This window comes from Meriones unguiculatus, chromosome 5 (assembly GCF_030254825.1).
Source record: "Meriones unguiculatus strain TT.TT164.6M chromosome 5, Bangor_MerUng_6.1, whole genome shotgun sequence".
Classification (NCBI taxonomy): domain Eukaryota; kingdom Metazoa; phylum Chordata; class Mammalia; order Rodentia; family Muridae; genus Meriones; species Meriones unguiculatus.
In genome coordinates, this window is record NC_083353.1 from 97,029,685 (window position 1) to 97,049,790 (window position 20,106).

The 20,106-nt window shown below is 36.6% G+C and overlaps 1 protein-coding gene across 4 annotated transcripts in view; it reads left to right on the forward strand.

The window, feature by feature from the left end:
• Nucleotides 1–20,106, forward strand: part of LOC110555893 (contactin-4) — a 1,034,823-nt gene that overhangs the window by 116,117 nt on the left and 898,600 nt on the right. Inside the window, exon 2 of one of the 4 annotated variants that reach the window (XM_060383874.1) lies at nucleotides 3,576–3,678. The exons of the other annotated variants lie outside the window; for them this stretch is intronic. The gene's annotated coding sequence lies outside the window, so the exon portion shown is untranslated. The remainder of the gene's footprint in view (nucleotides 1–3,575; nucleotides 3,679–20,106) is intronic. 4 annotated transcript variants of the gene reach the window in all.

A 20,106-nucleotide genomic window follows, 5' to 3' on the forward strand; every position in this document is an offset into this window, starting at 1 on the left:
GGCAAAAGCAGAGAACACATGGGAAGAAAAGTCACTCGCAATCAATCATAATGATGATAAAAAAAACCCACAGATGTCTGAGGTAAGCCATATTGGTGAGGAGGGTCTTACCTAAATCTTACTGTATAAAAAACAAATCTCAGAGAGTCTGCTCTATCACTGAAAAATCTTCTATAATTTTCTGCTTTAGTGGTATCTCCAAAGATCTAGGACCAATTGAAAATGGGGAGTTATGCAAAGAGAAATAAAAATATTTATCAATTGAGTTTTTAAAACAGATCATACATATTTGTAATATTTATAATTTATAAAAGATAGAATCAACACCTATGTGTTCAGTATCCTTAGAAACAAGTTACTGACACAGCAGTGCTGTCCATTAGCACATTTAATTACAGATACAATTAAGTTAAACATTTTAAGATTTATTTTTATTATTTTTATCCATGTGCATGTTTCTATGTCTGTGTGAGTGAATGTCATTGGGTACATGGAGGTTCTCACAGAGGACATCAGATACTTAGAGCTGCTTGATCTTGGTGCTGGGAACCCCACTTGCATCTTCTGGAAGAGCAGCAAGTTGTCTTAATTGAGAAGCTAAGAATCTCTCTAACCTCTGAATTCTTAAATTTTGAAGGAGAGAAAGAGAGATGAAGAAGGATGATGAGGATGATGCTGATGATGGTGTCCATGATGATGATGTCCTCTCACTTTAGTCTCATGCCCATCTTAGGCACCCATCCTATCCACTCTTAGAGGTATAAGATTTCTCAAAACTACTGTTTCATTCCCATTGGTGTGTTTGTGTCCTTGTTGCAAATTGCCACATACACATACATATAATATTACTAAATGTCGATATTGAATGTTAACTTGATGTGAGGAAATCCACATTAATTTTCTGTCTTCTTACTTCTCCCTGTATTTGATATAATCATATGTATTTATTATAAAGACAGCATATATGTCATATAATTTATCATTTAAGCTTTATTTAGGAACATAGGTGAAAGTGAATGTTCTGGTTTGCAGGTTTCTGATACAAATGCTTCTCTTGTGCTTATTTTTGTGCATGTTAGATACCTTGGCTTTGGATTATGTGTGTCTGCATACTGCATATTTATTCTAATTTATGTCGTGCACCTTAGTGCTTTTACGGTCTTGCTGACTCCCACCATCCCAATCTTTGTCGTCCTATGGAAACAGCCTTCAGACTGTCTTGTCATCTTAGTCTAAGGCACTTCTTGTGTCAGGTTTTATCGGTTGAGGCAATAAAAGAAGCTTAAATTGTCTCTCTATTAGCTTGTGGGTGGATTATGCCTGCTAACAGTCAAACTTATTTTGTCACTTAGTTTGAATAAATATACTTTACTTTGAGGTTAAAAGTATTTGACCCCGTGCCGTGTCCAGATCTGTTCTGTCCCAAAGCCTTTTCTTCAATGCACTTCAAAGCATACATTCGCTGTATGATGCGACTTCAGCCAACTTATTGAAATTTCTCTTACAAGGTTTGAAATTCTGTTTCTGGGTTAGCTTCTGAGGATATTGATTGATGGCAACCAGAATTTCCAAAAGCTTGAGTCTTCATCCTGACCCACCACCAGCCCTTTCTTGTCTCTTTTGGAGTGTTGTGCTCTGAGAAGGTTGCTCTTCATTTGTTATCACACATGGAGGCTGCATGCCTGCTGACCTAGATCTCTCTCTCTCATCACCTTTCTGACCTCGAGGACTGGAGTACTTATAGAGCAATTTAATCTTCCACTCTTCATTCTGCCATTGGTGCCAGTTAAGAAAAAGATTTATCACTGTCACCTCCAGAAGTGATTTCCAGCTGCTTAAGCCACTCTCTTGTAAATTCTCATCACTTGAAAATGCCTTTGCCTTCTTGAGTATGTAGAAGTTATAATTTCCAGAAATAATGGCTATTTCAACATCATCTTCACTGATGTAGACATCTATATAGATGTGACTCATATCTTACATTCTGATGGGCAAGAGGCAAAAAAATACTTTTTTTGTCCAAATATTTCGAACATATCACAAACTCTGAGGCCTAAGGCAGGCATTATAAAAGGAAAACATCGATTAAAATGTTATCTTTATTGATCTCAGGAATAGCACATCTTAGAAACATTAAATAAAGAAATGAATAAGTAAAAATAGATTAACTTTAAAACAGTATTTTTTGTCACCAATATAAAATACACGCACACACATAGATATGTGTGTGCATAATATAACATGCAATATGTAATATATACAAATGTGTGCATTTAATTCATTCAAGTACACGTTACTTTAATAAACATTTGATTGTCTAATACCACTTATTACTAAGGTTCAAAATCTATCATTATGAGACAGATAAATAATTATGTTTTTGAAAAATTCTACCAGAGTGGACGCAGGAATAGCCACAGGATTATCAACATGGATTGCTGCAGCCATGAATCATCTGAAGGAATGGGCGGGCATGGGAGCGTTAGCAGGCCTTCTGGTGTTGGTCTCCTTGGTTTGCCTGTGGTATATATGCAAGATTAGAGTCTCACAACAGTGTGATGCAGCCATGATCATTCAGGCCTTTACAGCCATTGAAGCAGGACATTCTCCCCACGCATGGTTGGATACCATAAAAAGCTAAAATGTTATGCTCAGGATGCGAGGCTAAGCACTGCACTCAGGGTCAGCCGCTTTGGACCCAGAGAAGAGCATGTCTGATTGCATGCGGGTTGATGCCCCAGGTCCCGCCTCTGAGAAAAAGGTATTGGACGGGTCTGATGCTCTTTGGGTGGATGACATCTAAATGAACATCGGTACAAAGTCCCAATTTATTTCTAATATCAGAGATCAGACCTCTACTCTTGCCTGATGCATCTAAAACAAAAAGGGGGAACTGTAGAGAGCTGCGTAATGCCGCGCCTTAAAGATGGAGCTGGTTTCTGCCTTCCACCTTCCCAATGGTGAGTGCTCTCTGTCACGAACAATTCCACATTTGGCTAAGGCTGAGGATCTGGCTTGCTTCCATGTATGTGGATCTATCTGCATTGCCCACGTGGCACGCCTGGGTTGGCTACCCAGAGGCTATTTAAGCTGTGGGCTGGCTTTCCCCAGGGTCCGAGGATTGTTCAAGGTTCTTGAATAAACTGCATTGAAAAAAAAAAAAAAAACAGAAAAAAAAATTAATTCTTAAAAATTATTCTTCTAACATAAAATTTGTCACATTATGTACTTTTAATTCTCTATTATTTTCCTTTACATATATACTATATTTGTTTTTCCCTAATTATTATGAAAAATTACCCTATCTCTGAAATATTTGTTGAGCAAATTAATGCTTTACATACTCACTAGCAAATCTATTCTTACTTTTATGGCCTCTTATTCCCAAGATTATTTCATTTCTAATTTTTTGTTGTTTTATCATATTATATTATATTATATTTGATAGGTTTTGTTGTTATATCCTACAAGCCTGTTATTTTCCTTTTATTTTTAATTAAATTATTTTCTTATTAAAAAAAAAGAAAGAAAAATTGGAAAACCAAGATTTCTGACAAGAAGCTTGTATTTCACAGGATGAGAAACTCAGGCATGTGAATATAAGGAAGAGAGCCTGACAGAGGGAGGAAAGAACATTTGCTATATATGAAGACAATAGGGAGGATGTGGATGAATTTGGTAAGAAGTCTACGGACGTTCAAAAAAGGATGATTTACAGATGTTAAAATGAACAGTATAATTCTATAATACAACTAATCTCAGCTATATTAAAAAAGCTTATCTTAAAATCAACCAATATATGTTTATTTTGTTATGAAATTCTAAACATGCAAATAATTTTTGTTTATAGCATGTTGTCATATACCAAACTTATATAATTTTATAAATCTATTGTCTTAAATATTTGGTGGCATGGAAGGATAAACATTGTGTCTCTTTTATTTATGTGTTATTTGGACACACACAGTTTTAAGCTAAAGAGCTTTCTTTTAATATAAAGGGGGAATATGGGTTTTTATGCCATCCAGAATGATTGGCTCCTGTCTGCTGATCTCCATAACCTAATGCTCCTTTCATGAATGAGATGCTTCTATTTCTTATCATGATAGAAGCCATTTATCATGTTGTCTTTCAGCAGCTCCCGTTTTGCTTATCATTTATGACCAAAATATGTCATCCTCTTATCTATATTTAGGGACTTTAGGAAGCTATGCTATGACATGTAAGATATGAGGAGCATCTGCTAAAGAGAATGCTAGAGTTGAAAGTGTGAAATATTTAAAGACATGGTAAGTTTTAGGCCTATTTCCTCGCTAGTATGAAGGGACTTAGAATTCCACTGAGCTGATAATTCTCAGTTCATTTCATGAAGCAGATCTCATGTTCCCTAAATGCACACATGTGTAAGAATTGTAAGTTCACTTGTTTCTGATTTTAATGTATCTGGCTGGTGTCTGGAAGTAGAGAGCTGATGCATATATTGTAACTCATCAGCTTATGTATCTCAACCTTAACACTTGTATTAGGACACCAGAAATATACCTAAGTATAGGATAGCTTTTGATTTGTGGGTCCCAGTGGTGTAGAACATTTCTAGAAACATGTGGCTCAGTCAGAAATTTTGCATAAATTAAACGTTAAACTCTTTAATTTTTTGCTCTATTTATAAGCCGGTGGCTGTTATAGCAAGATCGTTTGGTTTGGCTTCTCTATCCTACTATTTGAATTATGTTGTATCCTCTAAGCCATTGTTTGCTTTCCTGGTTTATTACTTAAAGATTTTCAGTTATCCACTCAAGTGTTTGCTAAATAGCTTTTCATCTCTGATGTTACTCTCCTTGTTTATCAAACTTCATACTCTTTAAAGAGTCAAGAGTCAAGATAGGTCCAAATCAACCATACAAGTTAATGAAATGTTAATTTTGTATTTAATTATACCAATGTAATTTATACTGATTTTTTATCTACCTAGAATTCATAACCATTCTTCATATTCTCGCTTTATTTAACCATTATTTCATATTGTTAATTACTTTATTTTTAGCTTCAAATATTCCCAGTTAAAAGTTAAAAACTTTTAGAACCATAGATGACAACATTTTTTTTTTTTTAAATTCACGCATTCTGTATTTCAGTATATTGCACTATGATGTGTTTCTCCTTTAATTTGTTTTAGGTCTCCCTCCTCTTTATTTTCATCACTAATAAAAGGTTTGTACATGGCCAGGATACAAGTCTAGAAGAGTTGGTCATCATTCCACTACCTATTTTTAGACAAGAATTACTATTTTTTTTCATACTGTTACCCATAACATTTCCTGTCTGGCACCCTAGTATCCTCATCTCTTCCAGTGTTCCTTTATTTCCAATAAAACTTTCTAAATTTCATGATCAGGTTCAGATCCGTTTTTTTTTTTTTCTAGATTTTACCATTGGTAATTAGACTCTTCCTTCTTGCACACAACATTATGAAAAATTACTTTATTGTCTTTTACATGGGTGAGGCTGTTAAAATCTTTTCTGTAAGAAATTTCCTAAATAGCATTTAAAAATATTTTGCAACTCTCAAGACATTTACCTTCTCAGTGTTATATTTTCAGAATATCAAATAAGAAGTTTTCTTATACAAGACATTTATCCTCTTGATTGTACTGACTCCCTTTATATTTTTTTTTAAATTTTAATAATTTATATACTTTATATCCCCAACTGTAGCTCTCTCCCTCATCTCCACCTGGTCCCACCCTCGCTCCTTCTTCCCATTTATTTCCCTTTCCTAGTTCACAGAAATGGGGAGCCCTCCTGCCCTACTGTCTGACGCCAGCCTATCAAGTCTCATCAGGACTGCATGTGTCCTCTTCCTCTGGGGTCTGGCAAGCCTACCCTGCTATGGGCAAGTGATCAAAGAGGAGGCAAAGGAGTCCATGTCACAGATAGCTCCTGCTCCCCTTACTAGAGGACTTTCTTTTTTTTTTATTTTATTTTTTTTTATCAGTTACATTTTATTAACTCTGTATCCCAGCCGTGTCCCGATCCCTCATTCCCTCCCAGTCCCTCCCTCCCTCCCTCCCTCCCTCATCTCCACCGTGCCCCTTTCCGAGTCCACTGATGGGGGGGACCTCCTCCCCATTCATCTGATCCTGTTTTATCAGGTATCTTCAGGACTGGCTGCAAAGCCCTCCTCTGTGGCCTAACAGGCCTGCTCCTCCCTTCGGGGGTGGGGAGACCAAAGAGCCAGTCATCGAGTTCCTGTTAGAAATAGTCCCTGTTCCCCTCACTTTGGGAAACCAATTGGTTCCTGAGCTACCACAGGCTACATCTGAGTGGAGGTTCTAGGTTATATCCATACGTGGTCCTTGGTTGAATGTCAGTCTCAGAAAAGACCCTGTGCCCAGATATATTTGGTCCTTGTGGAGCTCCTATCCTTTCCCCATCAGACTAACTCCCCTTCTTTCTTATGATTCCCTGTACTCTGCCAAAGGTTTGGTCATGAGTCTTTGCTTTGAAAACACTGCTAGTTAGAGTCTTTCAGATGTGCTCAGTACTAGAGGACTTTCAATTACATGTTTGTGTCTATGTTGTTGGGAGATGGTAGAAAGACCATGGAGGCATAAGTATTATTGCACTGAATGAAGTTATTAGCCCTAGAGATAATCAGGCCTATGTTACTTTACAGCTGTGTTGTTAGGTAATAAATCAATTAGCCTTCTATTTGATCATTTGTAAACAAAGAAGGATAGAATTTCTACATTTAAAAAAATATTAAACCCATAGTCATTGCAGAGTATTCTGATGAAAAAGAGTTCAACAAAGTAGTAAGCAGCTAATGTTTGGGAGATTTCAGGTTACAAAGATAGAATGCAGTGATATAAAGGGGAGAAGAGAATAATGGGAGAAGGGGGAATAAATATGATAGGGGATGTGAAATATACAAATTTAATTCATGTATATAAAATAATTTTGGAGTTACTCTGTAACTAGGGATGGGGTAAGATGGTTGGAAGGGAAGATATTCTACTAGGCTTGAAGTAATGAAACTACAGTACCAGAAATGAATTATCTCTCTAGCAGTTATTGGCCAGTATGGTCACATAGACCTCTAAGCTGTGGTTATTATCTATATTGGTTTCTCTCCAGAATTTGAAGGTAAGATAACTGCTGCTCAAAACACTACTCACGTGAATCATAGAACATGAAAAAAGAGAGAGAGAGCTAGTACCAACCAGGAGACTTTGTGCTTATTGGCTAGCATTCGTAATGCTAGAATATACTATGCATGATCTTGTAGAAGAAAATAAATCATCAGCGTTGGCCAGCTGAGAAACCTGAAAGCTTTGATAAAGTGGCCTAAAAAGATATTCACCCTGGTGCATCAATGGCACAATATTATGGCAGTAACCAATCACTTTTGGTTGAATTTAAAGCCCATTCCTCAAGATTGAACCTATATTAGGCATGATTGTTGGGACCAAGGACTTGTGTGTAGATAGGTCCTAGTGAGGTACCTTGTCACATCTACTAGGACAGATAAAACAGAACAAAACATATAGAAAAAAAATATAAAATGTCAGTTAGTATGTGAAGAGTCTCATTGCTGGGAAGATTCCAGAATGATGTAGGTGATCAATCTGTAAACTTTTTAATGGTTACTCAAAAAACTGAAAAGAAAGCTATCAATTCACTTAGCAATGGTGTTTCTGGTTATAAACCCATGAGATATGAATACATACACAGACAACAAGGGTATACTTCAGAATTCAAATTCTGTTGTCCTCAGTTCTTAAAAGTAAAAACAAGCAGGCATGATGACACATGCCTTATAATCCTAGCATTCAGGAGACCTAGACAGAAGGTTTGTGAGTTTGATGACAGTCTACATGGCATAGTAAAGCCCTGATATCCCCCAAACAAAGCACAGCTAGAATAAAACAAAAAGTCAATCAAATGATAAGTTAGTGAAGATCAAATATTAACATCTGTGGAAGTCATGTTATTCATCAAAGCAATGGCTAGCACTTGTATGTGGTACATCCTGAACAAAACTTTAAAATCTTACCCTCAGTTAATAAAGTTGTCACAAAAGGCCATGAATGAGCCAGGCCTCAATACTCAAAGAAAGGTAGGAGTATTATGAGGTCATATCCTATCTATGAAACTTAATGAGACTTCGTCTCAAAAATGAAAAGTAACAAGAATGACAGGGTTGTAATAAAGTATTTGCTTATCTACAACAACACCTTAGGTTCAGTCTCTAGTACAAAACCCGCAACAACAAGGAAGAATTGAACATGTATAATGGCTTGAAAAAGCAAATTCAGGGCGATGGGAAGTTGATTAGCAGTTGCCAAGTACTGGGACAAATGGAAGATGGGAAGTGAGTATGAAAAATTTATTTTTAAGTTGAACAGTTCTTGGATAATAGCATTCTCTTTTGAATTATGTGCTTCAAAGGGGTGATTTTAAAATGCATAAATTCAAATTTAAATTGTGTATAATTGTATAAATGCATGCACACAAAAATATAAATTAATGTTGATACATAAGAATGCCTGGCATAAATTAATGTTAAGAGTGAATTTCTCAGGTAGAACTTGTAAATAAGTTAAATTAGTGTTGACCATGTTAAATATTCTCTTTTCAGAGAATACTGAAGAACACAGAATTTTTATGTCAAATTGTTTTGCTTTCATCTTTCTTTAAACCAAACATAAACTAAGTTTCTATTACCATATTAGTCCACATCATTTTTCCTTCTTTAACCCCTGAAAGACATTAAAATCTTCAAATCCACAGCCCTGTGCTCAAATTCTAAGGCTACATAAATAATTACTTAATTAATTATATATTTAATTCAAGGCATATGAATTAACCTAATAGCTGTTTACCTATGTCATGGGAAGTCACCCTCTCTAATGTTAATATAAACTTTGTCAAAATAGTGTCTCTTCCATGCATCCTCTGAGTACAAATTTGGGCTCTATCACTACTTAACAATATACATGTATTTTGACACAGGGTATCTGGCATTTTCAGGAGGTGGCTTCCCTACTATAGTTTATAGTGCCTATGACCATAGACTTAATGGAAAATGAAGTGCTGCTGAAGAAATACAAATATTCAGGAGAACATTGTATTTAATTTAGAACAACAAAAGTGGCTTTCTTTCGTAGCTCTTACCCCATTGCTATAAAGTTTTACATTACTACTAGCTATTTTTTCCCCCTAATTTCCTTTTGCCTTTTGTTTGACTTATTTTGTTTGGTTGTTTGAGAGAGGATATCATGTAGTCTAAGGTGTCTGTTTACGGACTGTATCATCAAAGATGACTTTGACTCCAGGTCCCTCTGCTTCCAATTCTCAAGTGCTAAGATTATGCACCTTGCTAGGGACATATGACCTTAAATGGGCTTTGACATTTTCATAATTGGAGCAATGAGTAATGAAGAAACAGCAGGCATATATACAGAAAAGCTGGGGTAGTGTGGGATTTTCTCTCTGATGGAGACAGAAGAAGGGCAACTTGGAAAAAATATATTTCTTTATAGATATGAATCCAATTATATACTGGTAAAAATGGAGGGACATGGTCTCATGCTGTGAATATCTGGAAAGAGAAATCTCTTGTCGGTAGTATTTGCATATACTGGTTTTGGCTAAGGGACAATAGTTCATAACATCTATTCGTGGACCAGAGGAAGGCTTTGACTTTTCCGTGTGCCTAGCATATTAGAGTCCTTGACATGACTGCAGCATATCAGCATTACATATTTGCTTGTACTTCATCTGTTCCATATATACATATATATTCACATATATGAATGATATATATTTATATCATTGCTCTATTTTATATCTTTGATGGTTATTTGCATGTCAAATGAAGACATTAAGAGAGATAATGATACTGAGTTATCCAAAATCAAACATATATGTAAGTAGATAAGCTAATGATACCAGATAGCATAAATCCATAGACTGCGTTTTTTAGTTTCTTTTCTAGGTTTTGTATTCTGTGAATTTGTATTTGTTTGTGTATTCATATATTTCATATATATCATAATATATATGTCGTTCATATATTTGTACATACATTCATATATATATATACATATATAGGAAATTACATATTTACATAAAATCATATTTTTTATAATCTATATAATCTATATGATATATATATGATCCCCAGCTTTCGGTAGTGGTAGTTGCTTCTTTATCCCATGTGTCCCATGTGACACTGAGCATCAAGTATGCTTAGGACTCAAAAGAATTTTAACATATTTATTCATGAACACCTGTGACCTTGTTATTGCGATGTAGAGAAGAAATCCCTGGGTTGAGAGCAACCAATAAACATGAATCAGAAATTAATTCAGTTGCATATTTTCAGGGTTATCACAAAAAGGTCAAATCTTTTACAATGCTAGTTAATAACTCTTCATTCCAAACTTTTTCAGAACTAAATGCCCTATTGTTCTGCCATTTTCATTCATTAACCAAGTTGAGTTGTAGTGATATTTAAGGCAAGCAATCTTGTATTCTTCAATGCAAGATATTTATCATGGGAAAGCCAAATCATTTACAAATTTTCCTCATTAATATCTGAAAGAGCCATGTCACTCTGTATGAGAAAGATAATTATTTTATCCAGTGTTTTATTAATAGGTACTTGGTTATTACTATGTGCCGGACAAGGTTACATGGTAATAATCATTACTTTTTTCATTACTCTCTTCTCTATCTTTGATGACTCTGTGCGTATTTAGATGAAGACATTAAGAGATATAATGATACTTGAATTATCCAAAGTCACACAGACAAATAAGTGTACAAGCTCACAAATTCAACCAACCTGCATCTATGTGTTTTAAAATGTCTTGTCTAAGACACTTTGTATTCTGTGAACTTGTATGTTTGTATATATAATCCATTTTGATGCTTTTAGTTACTCTGGGGGCAAAGAGATGGGATAATAGCAAGAGACAGAGACCTATTTATGGATTTGCAAATTTTTATATCCTGTTTATTTTACAACCTTCTATTTTCAGTTTTCATTATAACTCTATACATTAAACATAATTAAATCTATACACCTAAAGAAGATAAACAAGAAAGAATACCTGGGGTAAGATGATCAATCCTCACTTAGAAAGACAAATGGGATCGGCATTGGACAGAAGAGAAAACAAGTAACAGTACAGGAACCTACCGCAGAGGGCCTCTGAAAGACTTTACCTAGCAGTGTGTCAAAACAGATACTAAGACTCATAACCAAACCTTCAGCAGAGTGCAGGGAATCATATGAAAGAAGAGGGAGTTAGAATGACATGGAGAGGATAGGAGCTCCACAAGGACCAAATATATCTGGGCACAGGGGTCTTTTCTGAGACTGATACTCCAAACAAGGACAATGTATGGATATAACCTAGAACCTCCACTCAGATGTAGCCTGTGGTAGCTCAGTAACCAATTGGTTTCCCAAAGTGAGGGGAACAGGGACTATTTCTGACAGGAACTCAATGGTAGGCTCTTTGACCTCCCCACCCCCCAAGGGAGGAGCAGTCCTGCTAGGCCACAGAGGAGGACTTTGCAGCCATTCCTGAAGATACCTGATAGAACAGGGTCAGATGACAGGGGAGGAAGTCCTCCCCTATCAGTGGACTTGGAAAAGGGCAGGGAGGAGATGAGGGAGGGAGGGCAGGATTGTGAGGGAATGAAGGATACAGCTGGGATACAGAGTTAATAAAATGTAACTAATAATAAAAATAAAAAAGAAAATTAAAAAAAAGAAAAATGTCTACATCAGTAATAGCCCAAACTTTTTGGGATGCTATCATGGAGACAGATAACAAGAAATCTGTCTAAACTTAGATATCTCTATCAGCTACTTGCATAGTCACATCACAGCAGACTTAATATTCATTGTCGTTGTTCGTTTTTCACATCATCCAACATTAAAAGTATAAGCAATAAAATGATGAAACTACTATGCCTCACTTTACTTACCCAACTCAATTATTATACCTTGACCTTTGGACCAAATGAGATTCATCTTAACTCTGCCTGTACTTGCAACCCATTTTAATACTGAAGCACAGACTTAATGGATTGAGAGCCTGAGAGTAAGTAATGAGAATCCGGAGAAGAGTGGCCAGCATGATTAAGATGCTATTTGTAGTGCAATTCCATTATAATTAACATTATGTAAGTGGAGAAGTATAATGTTTGCACCTCTTCCTGACAGATGTTTTAAAATCAGTGACAGGAAATTAAACAGTAAATGAAGACCTATTTATTGAAAATTGTTTTATATTCTATAGTGTTGAATTCATTTGTTTGTTTCACAAACCCCAGTGAATTCAAACAGGGACAATAAGCAACATGCTTGACATCGGCTCTAACTTTGTTTGCAGTGATCTGAAATGCTGTAGTTACTCTTAATATTAGAGGTAAAATCTACTAGGAGTTTTTCAAGTAAAGTTTCTTTAAAAAGTAAAAAGTTTTTCTTTTTTTTTCTTTCTGATTTTCTTTTAGTTCCAGAATTATTAACAGAGATTAAATATCAGTATATATAATACTTAACTTCCAAAGTTTGTTAAAGTTAATTTTAAAAACCAAATGATAAATTAATTAAATTATTAATTTATACAAATCTTGGTTATACTTGTTTAACCATGAATGAAGAGCTTCTAGCCCATTGGATAACTTTGGCTCTTCAACTCTTAGTATTCTCCCAATATCAAGGATTTTTTTTTTTTTTTTTTTTTTTTTTGCTTTTAAATGGAAGAAAAAGGTGAATGGTAATATTTAAAGACATCAAAATTATACAGAATTCAAATTTCCATATCTACAAATAGACTTATACTGAGTCATGGCCATATTCCTTTGTTCTGTTGGTGTTTGTTTGTTTTTCACCACAGTGCAGAGTGGTGCATTTTGAAACACTGCATGTTCAGAAAGACTTCTGATCCTTCATGGAAGGAATACAAACCTCAGCCGTATCCAAAGAAAGAAACTAGTAGTGAAAAGACTGGCATATGTATCATTTCTAATTCTTCAAATGGTTGCAGAATTAATCTAGTGATCCAATTTAGGTATGATTATTTTTGTTTAATCTTTATTTTTAAGTTGGAAGGCTTAGTGGGTAAGAACTCTTAGTATCCAAGCACAAGGATTTGAATTCAAATCTTTAGCACTTATGAAAAATTGTTGGGTGTGTCTAGCACTGTGGAGAGCATCAAAGACAGGAGGGTTTATATGGTTCTGAGGCCACTAGCATTAGCTCTATGTTCAGTGATAGATCTTATATAATGAGAATAAGATAAAGAATGATAGATCAGCTTACCCAATGTCCTTCTCTGGCCTCTCTGCATTTAGATACGTGCACCCACACTTGTGTGCATATTTGCTCATATTGCATATAGATCTACACACACACACATACACACACACACACACACACACACACACACACACACACTGAATGAGAGATGCTAACTAAACAGCATTTCAATTTGTTAAAGACTTAAGGCTTTAGGATGGGTGTTTCTGAATCTAAAACATCATGATAAAACTTTAACGATCACTTAGTTTCATGGACATTTGATATCCTGTAATCTTTTAAAAATCAGGCATAAACCACAGAACTTATAACGCGTTTAGTGCAGAGGCTGTTTGTCACAGTAGCTTTCATTTCTATGCAATAACTAAGTTATAATAAATGTAATTCTTTGAGCTAATATTTACTCTGTATTATGTGCTAGGAATTTTGATGATCCTACAATTAAAACTTCATTTAATGCTTTCTTAAGAACCTGTGGAATAAATATTAATAGGACATTCTAATTATGTTTCTCATACTATTGCTATTATAGTCTCCATTGCTAAGCATTTTTAGAAATTCATATCCTTATGTACTTATTGTGCAAAGAGTTTAATGGACAGTCTCAGTGAAGAGTTATAGTTGAGTAAGTCAGCTGTGAAGTGCTACACAAAGCAATGTGATTGTCAGCCTACCTGTGGTAAATCTGATTTTGCTTAGGTTGATTGTGAAAGTTCAGGATTTCCCAATGGAAATTCCAATTGTTAAGGGTCAAACTAAATATAAATACATCCTTAAGTGTTACAGTGTATGTACTTTTATGGGATCTTACGTATACCTTACATAATTTCCATACTAGTGCTATTGAATAAGTAGGCATTTTATAACTGGGAGAAGAAGTTAGAAGATTGTCTGAGTTACCCATCAAGATGCTCATGTTCTCTTCTTTACTGTTAATTAATTAATATATTTATTTATATTACATCCATACCGCAGTTTCCTCTCCCTCCTTTCCTCATAGTTTCTCCTTGCCACCTCCCCTCATTCCTTACCCCAATCCACTCTTCCTCCATTTCTCTCCAGAAAAGGACAGGCCTCCCATGGATATCAACCATTCATAGAATATCAGGTTATAGTAAGACTAGCCACCACCTCTCTTATTAAGGCTGGACAAGGCAATCCAGTAGTAGGACAAGGGTCCTAAACAGGCAACAGAGTCAGAGAGAGCCTCTGCACAGTTAGGCATCCCACAGGAAGACCAAGGTACACGACTGTAACAATGTACAGAGGGCCCAGGTCAGCCCCGTGAAGGCTACCCGTGTTGTTGGTTCAGGCTCTGTGAGTCACTATGGGCCCAGATTAGTTGATTCTGTGGAGTATCTTGTGTTGTCCTTGACACCTTCAATCCTCCAATCCTTCTTCCCTCTCATTCTTCAGCATTCCCCAACTTCTACCTAATGTTTGGCTGTTAGTCTCTGCATCAGTTCTCACCAGTTTCTGACTAAAGCCTCCTTGATGAAAACTGAGCTAGGCACCAATCTATGAGTACATAGCAGAATATCATTAGGAATAAATTAAAGGTATAAAGAGCTGTACCTATCAGGGATCCAGCTTTTTTTTTTTTGACATAATATATTTTTAACTACAAAGTTCACACTTGAGAACCCGCTAGTCAATTACAAAAAATAATAATAAACAAACAAAAACAAACACACATAAAACTCTCATAATATTTTAAGTAAATTTAATATTTGAGCTGGGCTACATTTGTTAACTCTGTTGGTCTGCCTTTGTCCCTGCAGGTTGTAGGTTGGATGAACCCAACTAGGAATAAAATTATTTTTCCAATGGCAGTGAAGTTCTGCTTATAGGGATATGTGAGTTATTCTCAACCAGAGAGTGATTAGGTCCCCTGAACAATCAGAGCACTCAGAGGCACTCCTCAAGGAGCTGAAGACACATACAATGTCATATATAGACTACTTCAACTCTGTCATATATATATATATATATATATATATATATACATATACATATGAGTCCAAGATGTCATTTCTGCTTCTGTAGTTACAGTATAAAGGAGTAGAGGTTGTGAAATGCACTATAATATTTTTGGTATTTTAGAACACAAAAATATTATCATTACAGCTATACTAATGTTGCCTGTTAAAAGTTATTTTTATAAAATTGTTTGTCAGTTTCTCTCTTACCCTGGGTAGCATTAAAATAATTGAGACTTTATTATATTTATTTAATAAGCTTCACAGCACAATAACTAAGCAGTTCTTACTTTATTCTTAACCCTCTGAGCTAACCTGGCTTTCTTCAGCCTGAGTCTCAGAGACACTTTGTGGCTTTCCTTACTTCACATCCTCTCCTCTCTCCTGAACCTCTGCTGATGGCTAAATCCCCTACTTCCTCTTCCAAGTCGTCTTCTCCTGCCTGACAGAACTACAGCCCTGTTTTCTCCCCTGCTCAGCTATTGCCTGTATAGCAGCATAGCAGGGGACAGTTAGGAAGCACTACTTACACAATGTTGAGACAAGAGATTCTCAGAACAAGGATTGCAACCAGATAGTCTGTGTGTTGGGGGGGAGGGTTACAGAAATCAGCCTTTGAATTATACAATAACATTATGCCTGCAATTGTCATTACAAAATGATATATTTCACACTCATGTTTGACACTATGTCTTCTTTTTGTTCTTGCTACATATCTGGGATGCCATAATCACATGGATTGCAGACAATCATTACAGATTCTCCTAAGAAGAGAGTATAATCCAAGGTCATGCATAAGCAGTAGAACATGTACAAAAGAAAGTCAAGGGATAAAGTTCTGCTAATCCATCCTTCTGACCCACGCATGTCATTTTGCCATTGAGATGATCTTCTTAATGTGTAATTGTAAATGTCTTTTACATTTTGAACCCAAAGCATAGTCATCACACTGTTTGATATTCAATTTTCGATGTAGAGTTTCTATTCTCAAGAGTTCTCTGAGCAAGCAGTATATCTGTGCAAGGGAATACATAAACATGACTCCATTGATTGGGACGAAATTATAAAAGTCCTGAGGGGGCAACAGGATTGTACAAGTACATCTTAGCCGCGTCCAAGGCTCATGAAGGGCAAATTGATTATTTTACATTAAAATCAAATGAATGCACTGCTGCTTCTCAATTTTTCTTTTAGTCATTCTTACAAAACGAATGGTTGAAAATGATTAAAGTATAAATTAAATATAGAAGAGTTGGACAAAATCCAAGAAAATATTTAAAGCATTCTCTGACTCTGGATGTAACTGGTTGATTAATAATTAAATATGTATCAGGACATTATTGGTTGATGCATGATTATGTACAATCAATTATATCTTGATAAAATTATGGTAATTATATAAGGCTTAGATTAGAGGAAGTTTTTAGAATTTTCCCTCATCTTTTAGATATTTGTTAATACAATATAAAATATTCCTATTCAGTTAATATAATTATTCATAAGCAATATTCATAAAACTTGACAAATATTAAGAAATAACATTTGAATTTCAGGTTCTGAATATAGATATTCAGTAGAAACATAGACTTCTTTTTTATTAAATTAAATTTTTATTTTTTATATTAATTACAGCTCATTCATTTTGTATCCCAGTTGTAGCCCCCTCCCTCATTTTTTCCCAATTCCACCCTTTCTCGCTCATCTCCTCCCTGCCCCTCTCCAAGTCCACTGATAGGGGAGGTCCTCCTCCCCTTCCATCTGATCCTAGCTTATCAGGTCTCATCAGGACTGGCTGCATTATCCTCCTCTGTGGACTGGCAAGGCTAGTCCTCTCTTAGGGCAAGGTGAACAAAGAGCCAGCCACTGAGTTCATGTCAGAGACAGTCCATGTTCCCCTTACTAGGAAGCCCACTTGGATACTGAGCTGCCATGGGCTACATCTGTGTAGGTGTTTTTGGTTATCTAGGTAATATTGATGAATGGTGTTTGTTTGAAGTCTCAGTCTCAGAAAAGACCCCTGTGCCCAGATTTGTTGGTTCTGTTGCTCCTCTTGTGGAGCTCCTGTAATCTCCAGGTCTTACTATCTCCTCCTTCTTTCATAAGATTCCCTGCACTGTGCCCAAAGTTTTGTTATGAGTCTCAGCATCTACTTCGATGCTGCTGAAAGGCTGGGTATAGCCTTTCAGAGGCCTTCTTTTGTAGGTTCCTCTCCTGTTTCCTGTTTTCTCCTTCTTCCAATGTCCATTACATTTGTCTTTCAGAATGACATGAAGATTGATCATTTTACCCGGGGTCCTCCTTCTTGCTTAGCTTCTTTAGGAGTACAGATTTTAGTATGTTTATCCTATCAGAATGGCTAAGATGTGTAAAAAGGGGAACCCTCCTCCATTGCTGGTAGGAATGTAAAGTTGTACAACCACTTTGGAAATCAATCTGGCATTTTCTCAGACAATTAGGAATAGTGTTTCTTCAAGAGCAAGCTATAACACTCCTTGGCAAATATCCAAAATATGCTCAAGTACACAACAAGGACATTTGTTCAAGCATGTTCATAGCAGCTTTATTCATAAGAGTTAGAACCTGGAAACAACCCAGATATCCCTAAAGGAGGAATGAATATAGAAATTTGGTACATTTACACAATGGAATACTATTCAGCAATTAAAAACAAGGAAATCATAAAATTTTGAGGCAAACGGTAGGATCTAGAAAAGATTATCCTGAGTGAAAGACACACAGTATATACTCACTTATAAGTAGATATTAGAAATATAAGATAGGCTACAGAGGAAGACAATGCAGCCAGTCCAGATGGGACCTGATAGACTAGGATCAGATAGAAAGGGAGGAAGAGCTCCCCTATCAGTGGATTGGGGGAGGGGCATGGGAAGAGAAGAGGGAGGGAGGGTAGGATTGGGAGGGGAAGAAGGAGGGAGATACAGGTGGGATGCAAAGGGAATAAACTGTAATCAATAATAAAAATGTATAAAAGGTTTAATGCATGAAAGTGTTAGTATAATCCACATTTTATATATTCACATGCATTACCCCATTTAGTTTTTAATATAACCCTGTTGATTTATCTATTATAACCTATTATAATAGATTACTGTATTCCAAAGACAATGCAATTGTTTGTTTTCTTGTTTTTTAATTTATTTTATTTTATGTGCATGATTATTTTGCTTGCGTGAATGTCTGTGAACCTGATATTCACAGACATCAGAGGTCAGAAGATGGCACTGGATCCCCAGAGCTGGAGTTATGAATGGTTGTGAGCAGCCATGTGGATGCTGAGAATTTAACTTGGATTGATTATACAAACGTATGCTCTGAACCACTGAACTATTTCTCTAGCTCTATTTGTTTACTTTTTTATTGATATTCCAATAACCTTGAATGGGGTTAATAGTATAAACTCCATCACAGGAAACATCTTGTGATGTTACATAATCAAAACTCTTAGATTTGGGCCAGAGAGATGGCTCAGTATTTAAGGTTCTTATCTGCTACTCAAGCATGCTGGGCCGCTGCCAAAGGATGAACTGGGCTTCTCTCTAGGAAAGGTCTGAGCATAGTCAGCTTCTGGTGGAAAGGGATGGAACTCAGGAACAGCTTTCCACAGGAACAGCTGGAGAGCAATGAATGAGGTCCATGTGCCAAGGCTCTTGATCTCACTGGGGATGTGGAAAAGAATATTTTCACCATGTTACAGGTATCGACTTTTCAAAAACTTTATTTATTCACTTTATATTACAATCATAGACTTCCCTCTCCTCCTGGTCCCACCCTTCTTCCCTCTTGCCCCCTCCCCATTCCCCTGTTCCTCAGAGAAAGAGATCACTACCCACCAACCCACCCACACCAACCCAGCCCTGCTCATCAAATTGCATTTGGACTGAGGGAGTCCTCTCCCCCTGCAGCCTAGTGAAGCAGCCCCACTAGGGAGAAGTGATCAAAAAGCAGGGAGCAGAGTCTAGTTCAGAGAACAGAGGGTCTGCAGAAAGAAGAGAAACTGTGGGCCGAGGCATCCCTGAGACAACAGGAAACTTAAGACAGAGGAGGCTTCTGGGAGGATGAGACTCCTAGTAGCAAGGGTCATAGAGACTTAAAAGGACACCCTCTAACTAGACAGGTCTCCTAGTGGAGGGATGGGAAAACCAACCCACCCACAAAAACTTCGACCCCAAATTTACCCTGCCTACAAGAATTGCAGGGATAAGGATAGAGTGGAGATTGAGGGAATGTCCAAGCAATGCCTGGCCCCACCTGAGACCCCTCCCCCCCACGGGAGACACTTAGCTCTTTTTTTTTTTTTTTTTTTTTTTTCAATGCAGTTTATTCAGAAACCTTGAACAATCCTCGGACCCTGGGGAAAGCCAGCCCACAGCTTAAATAGCCTCTGGGTAGCCAACCCAGGCGTGCCATGTGGGCAATGCAGATAGGTCCACATACATGGAAGCAAGCCAGATCCTCAGCCTTAGCCAAATGTGGAATTGTTCATGACAGAGAGCACTCACCATTGGGAAGGTGGAAGGCAGAAACCAGCTCCATCTTTAAGGCATAGCATTCCGCAGCTCTCTACAGTTCCTCCTTTTTGTTTTAGATGCATCAGGCAAGAGTAGAGGTCTGATCTCTGATATTAGAAATAAATTGGGACTTTGTACCGATGTTCGTTTAGGTGTCATCCACCCAAAGAGCATCAGACCCGTCCAATACCTTTTTCTCAGAGGCGGGACCTGGGGCATCAACCCGCATGCAATCAGACATGCTCTTCTCTGGGTC